Source organism: Belonocnema kinseyi, chromosome 1 (genome assembly GCF_010883055.1).
Source record: "Belonocnema kinseyi isolate 2016_QV_RU_SX_M_011 chromosome 1, B_treatae_v1, whole genome shotgun sequence".
In the NCBI taxonomy this organism is placed as follows: Eukaryota; Metazoa; Arthropoda; class Insecta; order Hymenoptera; family Cynipidae; genus Belonocnema; species Belonocnema kinseyi.
In genome coordinates this window covers 153,205,874-153,219,476 of record NC_046657.1, presented here as the reverse complement: position 1 = coordinate 153,219,476, position 13,603 = coordinate 153,205,874, and positions in this window count along the sequence as shown.

The window sequence follows — 13,603 nt, the reverse complement described above, 5'->3', positions numbered from 1 at the left end:
TAATCAACGACTAAATTGCAAGATTATCGTGTCCGTCTTTATGAGACAGTATTCAGTAGTATATCATGACTTTTAATACGACGTGTCCCGTAATATTAAACACTTGAATAAAACAATTTCAGTTATTTTCTTTTTGTTCTTGTAATTTCCTTTTCTTTGTCTTTTCCTTGCAAGCTTTTTTAAGCTATTATTTTTCTAAATGTAGTTGTAAAATTTATCAGAGAATCCAGCTCATGGTAGATTTGACTTTTCTAAAGCTCTAACCTTTCTTGAAATTAGTTGTTTTACTAGATTTTACAGTTAAAAAAATAATATCGACGAAAAAATCTTATTCTATCTTTCCTGATGCGAGTCTATATCTAATGCAATCAAATCACCCTTCCATTTATGAAAGATTAGATCTAGATAATTTTGATTGTCTTTAATTAAACAAAGAATGTGGGCATCTAGATCCGAATTATTATCAACCTTTATTGACGGCCTAACCAAGCCTGCTTCAGGTTCACGTTGAACGAGATCGATAGTTTAGATCACATTAATATTTAGGATGTAATAATTTTCTATAGTTTCATCTATAATTAAGAGTTCATCGAAGCTGATTTCTTTAAATCAAGCCATGATATGTACAGTTTTGCATGCTATGAGTTGAGTTTAACAAAACACCCATAAATTCTATCTTCTCATTTCGGCAAAACCTCACCAGACGTATGTTTATGTTTAAGGAGTGATTGTATAAATAAACGATAAATAGAAATTCGACTTTTTCCTCCTGAAATCACTGATAGAGACTATTGGTTATGTACTCATAAATGGCCTGTGTGGTGATCTAACTATTTTCTGAGTCCCCATAACCTCTTCCTTTTTGAGTATTTTCGAGAATTGTCTTCGGTACATATCCTTTGTCAGAGTGCATTAGCATAGGTGAAGCAAGAGTGCAATTCGCAGCCATTATAATCAACGCTGTCAAACTTTACTTTCCAGCATCAACTACCCTGTACTCTACATTTGCTATAACTTTCTCGGAATTTAGACATAAAACAATATCACAGCTCTAGAATTTTTTGTCTGAAACCCGAACTAAACAACCTCACAAACATTTTTGAGTTAGCTCAAATAATGTGGGTCAAATCCCTACCTATCAACAACGTCTTGTTAAGTATCATTATGACGATATATCGTAATAGACCCATATTTGAGATATCGCAGTAATAAAGGAAACCTATTCTGGAATCTAACAAGAGTTTGACCTTATTAGGTCAGAATAGAGATCAAGTGAAGGACAAAATAAAAAAAAAGCATTTAATCAGAGAAAACCAATAAATTTGATAAAACGCCGACGCGCCAGCAAACATTCTGGTAATTCCTCTGACCATAAAAAACCACCTTATCAGGGGTCCAGCCGGAAACAAGTAATCAAATTTCCTTCTCATCCTCAGCAAAGATATTTACGTACAAGAGACTTATTTTTAAGGATTTTTTGCTATATATAGTCTGTAAAATTGACGATCTCATCTACAGCTAAGTTGACTCATTTAACTTGAAGCAAATGCAATTGAGCAACATTTAAAGTCCTAGACTGCTAGCGCCGCAGAACAAATCTTTTTGGCCAGAATAAAGAATTTGAACTTACATCATGTTGCACGGTAATTTTTTTTTGCGAAACCTTTTTGGAAACATAACTTTTCATGGATGTTATTAATGAGACACAATGTGGTCAGCTTCGGATCGGTGATAATTTTGCACATGCTTATTTTGCGAGCGGGCCTAGATAAATGTTAACGTCCGCTTTACCATCAACCCCTTGAAAGACAATCTTATATTTTTCACGTTTTTCTAAGCCAGGGTAAAAACTATAATGTTTTGATTTAAGTAGGAGCTGATATTTGGACCTATTCTGAATCAAGTAGCACCATAGTTCTGCCTTGAAAGCAACCGCAAGTATGTTTCATACATGAACAAAAAGAGTAACACGTGACCAGGCGGCTCGTTTTTTTAGCTAAATCGTTTCTAATGGGCTTAATTTACCGGGCATTTATCTAGTTATATGACTCTATACTTAATTTTTTATTAGTTTGAAAGTGCCCTTCTCATGGGGATGCACACACATGATGAAAATGCTTGTTAAAGCACGTTTTACTGAAAAGTATTTATCTTCATATTATTTTTCACTAGTTGTTTTCGAAATTAACCATACAATCGTAAAATGACCTTTATACACAAATTAAACTTAATTTTTTTAATTTGGCAACCTTGCGATAGTGCTTTACACTATAATGCACACTGGATTTCAGATCGCACATGATGATGATACTTTGCTGCCCTTGGCTCTTAAAACATATCCATTACTTGTAGAAACATTAAGAAAAGATTAGCCAGCTTATGCAGAAGTATCAAAATGAAATATTGATGATTCATATATGTATGTGAATTCTAACAGAAAATTTGTTTTAGTATTACTATTTCGTTAAAACTGCGATAGAGTGAAGGTCGAAGGAACCGAATTTGCCGCATATCATTTACTGCCCAAAAGGAGATTATAATTCTTGTAATACTAATTTCTGAGATGATTTTCTATTTTTGATATTATAATGTGATTACTTTTGCTCACGAGAGCTTCGAACAACTTTTACAAAAGGCTGTCACAAAGACCAACATTATTAATTAACCCGAGAGTGTCAAGTTCCCGGTCATCAGTTGTCGTATTATTTCCACCGCTTACTCAATCGTTGCCACTTTAAAACATACAAAGGGGATAGTAGTGGAGAGGACTGTGATCGGAAGCGTTTTCTTTCGCCCTAAGGAAGAAGGTGCTGCTCGCGAAGTTCGGTAAAATCATTTTCAGTTTATGTAGTTGTTAGCATGACCTAAAAAAACTCAGAGCTGATGTAGCTAAGCCTTTTGTCGCCGCAGGATGCATGTTTTCTATAGTTCTCTATTTTTTATGACATGAACGTAGGAATAGATAGAACCAGCGAAACAGACTCCTGAGGTAATAAACAATCAGATATAGAGACATTGCCATCACTACGTGGAGCCTCTGTTTCGTGATCCAATCCACAGAAGATCTAGCTAGGCACAAGTAAAAAAATGCAGCTAATCAGAAACGATACTAGCTAAACCGCCATAATGAATAAGTGCACAGGTCGGCTGTGCTGAATAGTAAGCAAGATAGCCGTGTAGCTGCTATGTGCAAGTTTAAAGAAAATGGAATGTTTTTCGGCTAGGCCATATAAGGATTGGATCATTCCCTGTTCTCTTTTGCTGAACCGTGAAACTACGTTTGAACGACGCGAATAGACGACGTTACCCGCCGACACTCCTTTTTCCAACGCAGTTGAATACATCAGATTATCATAATGGGCACTCCATAACACTTTGGTTCCAGCCATATCCATTTGGGAGCAAAAGTATAAGGATTTGGTCCTGGATCTGTCAATACGAAATTGCTGAATTTAAATAGTATTCCTTAAATATTTTTTCAGGATACATGTAGAATGTTATTTGGACAGAATTAAACGATCTCATGTGCATCTGATCCATTCTTTGTGACCCAATGTCCAAATCCTAAAATATCAACAAATCATCTCATGACAAGGCTGAGGTTGAATAAGGTTCTAGGACTATATTTAAAGGAGAATAACAAACTCCTCTCCTGGCGTTTGCGAAGAGAATTTGGTGAAAATGCTGTTGCCCAAACAATAGACAAAGTTAGAAGAAAAGGCTATGCAAAAGTCGTTACATGTGCATTTGTTAACGGATTAGCAGAGAAGGGATACGGTACGTTCGGATTTATATTTAGTGGAAATGTTGCTTCTGAAGCATTGTGCAAATTTACGAACTTGAGAGTAAAACAAACTTCCGGATGTATACAAATCACAAGATTAAGGAGTAGAGAGTAAAATGAAAAAATTTAATAAAGAAAAAATAATTAAATGTTATACAATCTACAATAATAATTAATATAACGAACACGATGTTAATGGTGCAAAATGAAGCCAATGCAATATATTAAAAATAAATAATCAAATTCTCCCTTAGCAACATTTGTCCAATTTTGTTGAGCTTCTTTAAAGTTTGCTACTTTTTGAAATAATAAATGCAGCGTTGTAAAGTAGCTCGTTACTATTCAATTAAGTGATCTTTCGCAGAATATTATAGAATATAGATCAACATAAAGAAGAACTTTAAATTTTCATTTCAATGCACAAACAGAGTAACTTCCAGACCATCGCAGAGCTATTGTCTTGAGCAACAAAATTTTTCGCTTTGTGTCAATATGCATTGTTCAATAAACTTTAAACTTTGATTCTGATTTTTAACGTAGCATTAAACATTTATTTGAACTAAGAGTTCTTTATCTTGTTTTGTATTGGGATGAAAATTGTGATACAAAGTAATTTTTTTTCGCTTCTAGCTAATATGTACGTCACAACTGAGTTAAGGAGAGCTGTATCAGTATGAGCATAACCTAAAACGATTATATTGAGGCTGCGGCTAATTTTTGTACTAAGGTTTGATAATTTTGAATATGTTATTTGTCGAGCTTGAACGCTTGACAGATACGAGCGCCCCGACTCCAAAATAGCAAGCGGATTTTTTCCCCCTCTACCCGGTCTACTTGTGAGTCAAGCCCGCGCGAGTGTGCGCTGCTTCGAATTTGACGTGCGCGTGCGTGTAGTAGGCATGTGTGCATTCTCCCGAAATGTAAACTTCATCGGAGCATTTCTGAGCTTCCCTCATCTTCAGAGTCAAGTGCAGACAGTCAGTTTTTACACATAACTCAAACCTGCTCATTATAATTAGCAACTGTCAAGCAAACGAAAAAAATACCTTAAACCTCAAATTAGGTAAAAAAAGAATTCGTTTCAATCTAACGTTTATAAAGGTCAAATAAATTGAAGTGCAGTTTCGGATTGGTTTCTAATTTTTGTTGTATTGATTCATTAGGATGATAATTAAAAGTAATGAGATTATGTTACGGATTGGTTCACCAAAATTTGACTAAGAAAAATTGAAACATTTTTTTTCATGTTGCAGAGTTGAGTTCACATTTGGAGTGCTAAGCAAATAGCGATCCAAATCCTGGCATTCCTCGCTTCGCAATTTCTTATTCTTCTGCCTGACATCATTCTAATGAAAGATCTCTTTCTCCTGCCGAGCAACCTCTTCGTGTCAGGTTCAGGTCTTCTCCTGCCAGACAATATTCTCCTAAAAGAGATCTTCTGCTTGCTGATGATCACTTTCGTGCCAGGACTAGGTATCCTTCTCTCAGGAAAAATTCATTAAGAATACTTGGATTATACATCAGAGACCTAGCACTTATTTGGGTTATCTTCTACACTAATCCAGGCCGGCGATTTAAAATACAAATATAAACTTTTCTTGCTGAGAATCCGATTGATTTACGTGGAATACAAACATTTTGCTCTAGGTCTATGCTAAATGAACAACAACACGTATTAATAACATCTACTTGTGACGTCGTTGCAATACTAAAACAAAATACAGCTTTTCGTGGAATGTACAATCATAACAGAAACCAAGGGGGCATAAACATAGAAAGCAGGATGGTGTTTAACTTAGCCCCAAATTAATCCGTAAAACTTTATTGGGTAACGACCGTAAAATCAGAAAGCATTTTTCACGTGATACGTTTAACGTTTTAATTGAAAATTAATTTTTAATGAATTTTTAACTTGTTCGTAGAATTTGACGTTAGTGACCCTAAGAGTTCTATTGTAGCAAGATTAATACACATTGATATTGAAAAATAAAGAGAAAATTTGATTCTTCATTTCAATTTTATTATTTATCATTTTATTTCTTCTTTAGCATCAATCTAGGACAGGTAGACAAACCGATCTACACACAGTCATATAAAAAAAAACATTTTTTCTAAATGCGAGTGTAGTTATATTAATATTGTCATTGGTCCCAATTCTTGTATTTTTTAATATTCTTTTTCTATTTTTCCTATAATTCTTTTCCTTTCTTTTCCAGAAACGCGTAAAAAATTTATTTTCACTCTCTATTCTTTAAAATTATTATTTTGTAAAAAGAAAAGTGAGAGAGAAAAGGAGATAAGGAATAGAGAGAAACTGAGAGAAAGTGGGAGGGGAAGGGAGATACTTTTTTATTGGTAAACAACATATTTAATCAAATACATATACTCAAACAAAGCGATTCGCATATGACATCGCGCACGGCTCATTAGGCTCGAAAATTTGAGAGCGTCTAATGCTTGGGAATGTTGGTTCGCGCTCGATAATGTATTTACCCTGCATTTGGGTATAGTGCTTTTAAATATAAAGGTCTATGCATCTACAATTGTATTTTGATGATTGTGAATTCTCTTTTGTTAAAGCTCCTTCGTTTTTGACGAACACATTCTCATAACGTATCTCGTTCTTCGCAGTCGATTTTGTGGGAAATAATAACTTTTCCACATTATGTTCAACTTTACTCTACCAAATGTATATTCTATTTACTTTTTTACCTCGGTCTGGGGCTGCATATTCATATATTGCAAAATAAAGTAAGTATTTCATTTAAGTTGGTTGCTTTAATGTAATAATAAATAATTTAAATAAAAAATATAGCCAGAAGAATGAATAGCTCTCATATAATTTCTTACATTCTCACCAGGGAAGGTACAAGATTTGTATAAAAGTTGACCACCCCTCCCATTTTTATCAAATATTTACGTTTTAAGCCCCTCTGAATTCGAAAAATATATTTTTTTGGAATGCGTTTGTCTGTCTTTATAGATGTACGTATGCCTATGCATTATGCTTGTGAGCAGGATAACTTGAAAAAAATATTATACATTAGATTGGCCTTTGTTACACTCTTCTCGTATCCAAAACTAAAGGTCAAGTTTGTTAGCCGATCATTTTAGATAAAAATTTAGAAAGTGAGCGCATTTTGAAAAATTTTGAGACCACTGTTTTTTGAGTTTCAAAATTTATCTGTAAGGTTATTCATTAGAACTAACAAGGCACACAAATTTGTTAGTAATCATTTCTAGGCAGGAAGAGTAGATTCTTTTATTTGTAAGAAATAAGTTTACAAATAAAATAATAAAATTTGTGGAAAAACGACACGGCAGGTGAAAAAAAGAGAACACAATACATCTGAGTTAAAAGTGCTGAATACATATGATGTGGAAAATTTCACATTTTGGATAATAAGTGCGAAGCACAAAACACGTGATAAGAATGTGTTCGTTAAAGCCGAACGAATTTAACAAAAGAGAATTGAATCACCAAATTACAGTTGTAGATTGACCTTCGAACTTAAATATTAAAAAGTTGTTGCTTAAATGAATCTTCTTGCAACAAAAAGAAATCAATTTCGTATGAAATTTATTTATATAATTCTTCCAAAACATATTACAGAATTTACAGAAGATTCTTTAACTTACGAGACGTTGATATCTCAGAAAAAAGCCTTTACGCATCTAACCGATAAGATAACGACAATACAAAATGTGTGTTATCATGAGAATATTCAACAGTTATATTGTTCTTGAAATTCTACATCAATACGCTCATTAGTTTCCTGTCTAAATAGAGAAGTTGACAATGGCTTATAGGATAATTTTTTCCTTAGCAGTTATCCTTAATTATATTGGTAAATATAATATAATATTTTATTAATTTTAAGTATATTATTTAACATATTTTAAAATCAGAATTTGTGCGGCTTGTTCTGCATTCGATCGAGAATGCCATTTCTTCCAATCTTTGTTCGCGTTTGTCCAATGGAGAACTGTATACTGAAAAACGCGACGTAGCGCTGTATCAGTCTAATGCGGACGCAGAAATTTATAGATTTCTCAAATTCCCGAGAGTTTAATTTTGAGTAAGAGAAAGCAGAATATCAGCGAATGTGCGGAAATTAAAAAAAAAGCTCAAGAGAAATCTGATCATTGTCTTTCACTTTTGGATGGAAATCGCCAGGAAATTAAAAATGTCCAAGACACCTCTACGTGCACGTTACAGCACGTAACGAAAAAAAATTCCAGAACCTTATCTTTTTTCTTAGTTTTATTGCTTAATATGCTCCTCGAAGTTGTACCTTACTATAAATATTTTGAAAAATGTAGTAATCATTATTCCTTCTAACAAATTGGATGAATGAAAGCATTTTTACGCAGAACAGTTAAACTATTAAAAACCGGAAAATTTTTTGAAATAGCACGCCTGAAGGTCCCTGAATAATTCCTTGCTACCAGAATCCTCGATCCTCGTCCATAGAAAAACCTCACTATTTAAACTGCTGCCTTACTGATGAAGCTGCTTATCTTTTAAGTCGAATCACAATAACTTACGACAAATATCAGCAAAGATCTATTTAACTTAAAATGTGAGAACAAAAGATTGATCATCAATGCACATTTCTCTAGTGTCCCTACCAGTCCTTCTACGCAATCTGAGTTAGCAAGCACTCTTAAAGATCTGTACAAAACAGCGATTGAAAATCTCCAAACTTTGACTATTCTGTGGGAGGCAGTCGACCAATGGTCATTAAAGCTTGTTCATTTGCCCGTAAACAAAATTGATCAGCAATCCAGTCGAGTAACGATTTATCTATGACTTCACGGGTATAACTGTGAGAATTTTCTAGACCAAAAATATCCCTCAATGCCTTCAAACATGATTCATAATATTCCCACACATTCCTCGTTTCGGAACTTCTTATTCTCCTGAGAGACATAATCAACCTGAAAGATGTCTTACTTTTGCCGAGCCTCCCTTGCGTGCCAGGTCCAGGTCTCCTGCAGCCAGACCTCATTTGTCCGAAATGGTTCTTGCTCCTACAGAGCCACCTCATCGTGTAAGGCCCAAGTATGTTCGTATTTCACGAATACTTGGATTTGACATCAGAAAACTTCCACTTCTTCGGCTTATTCCCGACATCAATCCAAACCGGCGATTTCAAATTCGAAATTATACTTTTCCAGCCGATAAACCTATCTATTTGCGGAAAACAGGAATACGGGACATGAGCGCCTTGCCTATCGAAGAACAAAAAGTATTAACAACATCCATTGGTGACATCGTTGCAATAATAAAACTAAATATAGCTCTTCGCGGAATATAGAATAATGCAGGAAAACGGTCGGGCATAAACATGAGAAGCGGCAAGGTGTTTGAATTGACCACATATTTAGTCCTTGAAACTCCTCTAGGCAACGATCGTCCAATCAAAAAAAATTTAGCAGTGGTGCGTTTAAGCGACGTGTAAACATTTAAGCGTGTAAGATTCAATAGCATTAAATTATTGCTGCATTGTTCACAAAAATGTAACAAATTTTTGGAACAGTAAAATAAATTGCAAAAAAACAGCCGGTTTTTTTAATTATCTAATTTTTATATCCAATTCGAGGTTCACGACTCCAACGTTTGAGACTGCTTTTACATATATTGCAGAATAAAGTTCTTTGAGTTTTTACTATTATTTTATAAATATTTTTGAATTTTTCTTAAGCAGACAGATAATTCGCCTGACGGACATTTGAATACCATGATGAACAATTAATCAATAATTAACAGGTAATCAGATTTCTCTGTTACAAAAATATCCTTGGGAGTTACTGTGAAAGTGATTATCATCTAGGTACCGACTAAAGAAATGTTATTCTCGGAGAAGTGCTTATAGTTGTTAGTTTAAAAAAGACTACAAATAAATAAAACCTTAATGAAACGTTTTATTAATGGATTTTTGAGACTGCTGATTACGAATCTGGAAATAAAATGACTCCAATAAAAAAGATGGATCCACTATCGCGGTTGACAATGAAAAGGCCATTCTTGAATTAGCTTTCAAAAATGATTTAAATGGTCATCTTCATTTTGATTTTGACGATCATCTTCAAAGTTTTTTCAAGGTAAACTTTTTTTGTAATGAAGACCGCCTTTTTACATCTAGAATCGATAGAGCCGACAACTTTCCCTTTAAATCTTTACCCAGGTCATAGACGTATTGCAAAGTGAAAGGTCACTCTAAGGTCATTTAAACCTAAACAAGGTCTACATTCCTCTTGGTCGAAGTCAACTTGGACCTATAACCAGAGTATATATTTAAACGTAAAATGTAAAGCCCCATCTATTGCTGATGTAAAAAAGCGGGTGTCCAATGGAAAATGTTGACCTTATAATGATGTTGGAGTTTATTGTCAAGGTCATGTTTAAGGTCACTATCATCAATAGATCGATAAAGCTGTATATTTTACGTGTGAATACATACTTAGGTCATAGGTCCAAATTGACCTTGACTCACAGGTATTTAGGCGTTGTTTAAGTTTACATAACCTTGCAGTGACCTTCAATGCTACCATTTACCTTTGACCTGGGTATATATTTGAACGAACGATTTCCCTGTCTATCTATTGTCGGTGTAATAAAAGGTTCTTTTGATTAAAAAAAAGTTCACATTGAAAAATCCTTGATACTCCATACGAATGTCAAAGAATGTATTACCAATCTAAAAAAAAAAACGTTTAACCGATTCTGCTTACGTGCGGTGTTTGACTGGACCTCCGTGTCAAATTTATAGTTATGTAGTTTATGACGGTTGTTGACAAAGTGGATAGTGGTTTGGATCAGTTTAGGCCGAATTAGTATCGAATATGCAATACTTTCGAGACAAGACGTAACATTTCCGAAGGATTTTGATGCGCTAAATCCGCATCCGAACTCAAAATTGCTCCTATCTGTCAGGCTTTCAAGATATCCTAACCTAAAAGTGCAAAAAACGCGTTTTTAGCTTTTTTTGCAGTTATGTAACCAGACAAGAAAAACGTCTACACCGAAGCTAACATGGAAATTGAAGGTACTCTTCTTTCCCTATCAAACCTACTTGGATTTATGAGGATATTATCACTTTTCACTAAAATATTGTAATTAGAAATTTTTTATCTTAGCGTTTTAACCCATTAACGCCGAGGTGTTCAGATTTATACAACGCATTTTCTATTGCTGACGGTACGATATTTTTTCTTCAAAATATTATCTCAGGGGCTCTCGCGGGTCCCTATTCTATTGCCGATGTCAGTTTTTTTGTTATAACCTCTAGAAGATCCAATATGACGTCCACAATGTAGGGCTTTGAAAAAGAACAAAGGATCCTGCACAAAATACCAAGAAAAAAGCGTACATTTCTTGGAACTAAACTTTGCACATTGATGGAACAATGACCCTGGGAACAGTGAGTTCAGTCGCATATTTTTTAGTCTTTCCTTGATTGGCTGGGCAATCTAAAGTCTTGTCTTAATTAGCTGGAAAATATTAAGTTTTTCCTTGCTTAGCTGGGCAATCCCAAGTCTTGACTTCACTGACTGGGAAGTTGCAAGCCTTGCCTTTATTGGCTACGCAAGTCAAATGTTTTCGCTGATTGGTTGGGCAATCTAAAGTCTTGCCTCAATTAGCTGAAAAATATTAAGTACTTCCTTGCTTAGCTGGACAATCCCAAGTCTTGCCTTAACTGACTCGGTAATCGTCTTGCCTTTATTGTCTGGACAATTCAAATTCGTTCCTTAATTGACTGGGCAATCTAAAGTCTTGCCTTAATTGCCTGGAAAATATTAAGTAGTTCCTTGCTTAGCTAGACAATCCCAAGTCTGGCCTTAACTGACTGGGCAATCGCAAATCTTGCCTTGCCTGGCTGAATGATTCAAAGTCTTGTCTTGACTGGCTGTACGATAAAATGTCTTGCTTCTATTGGCTGGGAAATCCAAAGGCTTGCCGTAATTGGTTGGGCAATCTAAATTCTTTCCGTAATTGGCTGGGAAATATTCAATACTTCCTTGCTTAACTGGACAATCCCAAGTCAAGCCTTAAGTACCTGGAAAATATTGAGTCTTGTCTTAGTGAGCTGGAAAATCCTAAGTAAATTTAAAATATTAAATTAATCATAACAGTCATTTTTTTAAAGCCCCGGCTGTTTTCCATATTTACTCTTATCGGCGTTTATGGGTTAATACGCTAAATTGAACATTTTGAAGGTTAGCCCACTTGTGACATGAAACTTAATTATTCCAAGAAAAATATGCGACTAAACTTATTGTTGCCAGAGTGAGGTGGGTTAGCATGCTTGTGGTTTGTTAGGGGTGGTTCCTACCTCTAAGAAGCGGCTTCCGAAAACCCCTGCAATCATTTTTTTAGAGAGAAAATATTGTACCATAAGCAATAGAGAATGCGTTGTATAAATCTAAAGACCCCAGCGTTAATTGGTTAAAAGGCCAAAATAAAAATTTCAAATCACTATCTTTTGGTGAAAAATAAATATATCCTCATAAATCCAAGTTGGTTTAAAAGGGAAAGATTAGTACTTTCAAATTCCACATTGCCATTGTGGCAGACATTTTGCTTTTCTAGTTACATAACCTCAAAAACAGTTTAAAAAACGTGTTTTTGGCACTTTTAGGTTAGGGTATCCTGAAAACTTGACGTATGGCAGAAATTTTTAACTCGGATTTGGATTCAGCGCATAAAAATCCTTTGGAAATGTTTGGTCTGATTTATGGCTTTTGACCTTTGTCAAATGTTTTCGGCCTGTGTAATAGGTCTATTATAATAGGCATATTTCTAGGACAACACAAACCGTTAAATCTATTTTAATTTTACGAATAATTTTTACAAGGCATTTTAGGAGTATTTGAAGAAGGTGAAATTTTGATCACAAATCGACGTATTTCTTTACCTGTAAGATGTTTTATTACTGATGAGCCTGTGCGATCTTTCTTTTTAATCCATTCTGGGCACAATTCTTCAAACTCCTGCTCTAAATGTGAAGTTCAAGGTTACTGGTGAACACTTGCAGGATTTTAAGGTTTGGATTTTAATAATTAAATGGCAGGAAGTTAGGCATTCTTGATTATAGAATAAGAACGGTTCTGACCTACTAATTATCTAATTTCGATCGTTGACGACGCAAAATCACCATGTACTCTAACTTCAAAGGCAAGGCCTTTAGAGATTTATTTTAGTTTAAGCAAACAATTATATGAAAAGCAGTTTCTTTTGTATATCGTAAACAGTTTATTAAATTCAATACATTACTGTTGATCTCTGCCAGCAGTTCAAAAAAATTAAAAATTGGCATATACACATTTGCTATTACACTGCGTAACAGATGCTGTTTTCTTAAAAACTCGAAAATATATATTATAAAAATATAATACAAGTTGAGAGACAAGTTTGACTCATTTTCTGAATAACAATTAAATTTGTAAAAGTTTATGATTGTCGAAATCTAGATCGTACATTGAGATCAGTTCCACTAACAAATGTCAAAAGGGCGATATGCATAATGCCAAAATGGAACAATGTGGAAGAAGAGGTGGGGCGCTCTGGCCAATCACAGGCATCGTAGAAAGTATACCTAAGAACATTTTGACCTGATTCCTCAGTTTCAGATGAGCCCTGAAGATGTGAACTTCAATGTTCACGAAACGTCGGCAAACAATTCGCAGTTTTTTACACGAGTGAAACCCGAGATATCTCTTTTTATCAAAATGAATCATCGTGAAAGCATAAAATCTATTATCAAGGAACTCTACGGGGAGAGTATTCTTACGAAAACCAACACCTTTAGTAAG